The sequence below is a fragment of the Acipenser ruthenus genome, chromosome 4 (genome assembly GCF_902713425.1).
Source record: "Acipenser ruthenus chromosome 4, fAciRut3.2 maternal haplotype, whole genome shotgun sequence".
NCBI lineage: Eukaryota > Metazoa > Chordata > Actinopteri > Acipenseriformes > Acipenseridae > Acipenser > Acipenser ruthenus.
Window position 1 is genome coordinate 3098142 of NC_081192.1, and position 2141 is coordinate 3100282.

The following is a 2141-nucleotide window of genomic DNA, read 5'->3' on the forward strand; positions in this document are numbered from 1 at the left end:
TGCAAACTGTTCGTGACGTCAAAACTGTAGTGGGGTTTTTTGAAAAGACTTGACATGACAGCCTGTTCTACTGATCTTAAAATCTTTAATACGCAGCGCAAAGGAAGTCAGCAAATGCATTCAAAATACAATTCTGACATTCACATTCAATATGAACAAAATGTGCACATGGACAGACAAACAAACAGAGAGAAACAAACACAAAAGACAAACTATTAGTTCAATTAACTTTTCCTAATGAACATCATAGAAAAAGAACAAGTTATTGATTCAATTAACTTCTGCGCATGAACAATAATTATCCTAGGATTTCAATAACTAGTTACCTTAAACGGAACTCCCGTCTGTTTCTTTTACAATGGGCTACGTTACTTGTACTTAATGTTCCACTTAAGGGGAAACTTGTCTTGGCATATCATAAATCATTTTCATTTTCTTTTGGCATCCTGTTAAACTGGTACAGTCAACTTCTGTATTAGTTTTTGTCGCGCCCATTATTGATTTCCTTGATTTATTTCTTTTTGATGTATCACTTCAAATATTACATCAACAATTAATATAAGCGAATTCAAACAATAAACGAAAAGAGAGAGAGAGAGAAAGATTACACGAGGTTACTCACAACACTCGATAGGTTGCCTATAACACTCTACACAGTTTATTAACCCACTTTTTGTACTAGTACCTTTTACTGAGCCAACTGTGGCTTTCCCTTTAGATCACAACCTGTGCTCCCATGCAGTATCCTAGTTCCCTACACGGGAGTTAAATGATCATAGCCTCACAGTGCTCTGACTTCTCAGCAGTATCCTAGTTCCCTACCTTAGTCATTAACTTTTCGTGGGTCTGTTTCTATTGACTCTCCACCAGTGTGGTCTGTCCTTTTAACTATCGAATCCCAGTTGTCTCTACTCACCGTCCCCACAGGTTTTGCTTTTTAGTTCGGGATCCTTTATCCACCTCGCTGATGCACACGGCCGGACCCAGAGCGGATGCCGCACGACGGTACCTCTTTGTCCCGGGCTAACCAGCGGATGGAGGAGACCTTTACCCACCAATGCACACGGCCAGACTTAGAGTGTACTCCTGCACCAAAACGACTCCTTGGTCCCGGGCTAACCAGCGGGTGGAGTTTAGGATTCCCATCCTCGTCGCCATATTGTCGTGGAAAATTACACCTGCCTCATTCAGGTACACCTGTGGTAAGGACAAATCAGCAGAGACAAGTAGGAGCAACTGATTTTATTTAGTTTGCAAACTGGAGCTTCTTTGCGGGTGCTTGCAGAGTCTGCGACACTCTGTTGAATGCTCCAGTTTGCAAACTAAAGCAAATCAGTTGCTCCTACTTGTCTCTGCTGATTTGTCCTTACCACAAGTGTACCTGAATGAGGCAGGCGTAATTTTCCACGACAAGGATTTTGAATTTATTTTTCAAAAAGCGCAATTTTATAGCATCTAGAAAATGATTTAACACATTAAAAAAGAAAACATATACTCCATAGCCAAGAACCAAGGAATCACTCTGTAGATAGAACCACCGACAACTGTAACAGAATTAGGATTTAAATGCAAGGTCCTTACCTACATTAAAAAACAATTAAGTACCATCAGCCAATCAGCTTCCAGTGCTATCGGGCTTGTATCACACAGTAGTTGCCTGCTGAATCTTCACAGAATCAAACTGTGAATCAAATTTCTAATCGGTCCGCAAGTGCTGGCTTTTTAATTTTGGCTTGCTGGTCGAAAGGAAAGCTCAGTTCACATCTAATCGGACAACAAATACAAAATAAAGACACATTTGGTCCAAATTAATTTTATTATACACCAAAACAAGCCAATCAATACTTTGCACTGACAAATCAGTCAATTACAGCCTGTCAGCTCAAGAAGGGATGGCCTCATGGGGGAATGGGGACTGAATTGGTCATAATACAGGTACAGTACTTAAATATTTGAGGCTAATCAAAACAATGCATGCAGGTTTACATGCAGAAGATTCCCATGAACTGCAAATACTGTATTTAAGCCCAACACTTCCTGTACTATCTCCAGCGCAATTCCCCCATTTCTGAAACAACAACTTGTTTTTCCTTTTTCTTGTAGCCTCTCCTGTTATTTTAAATTGTCGAATCTCCATTGCA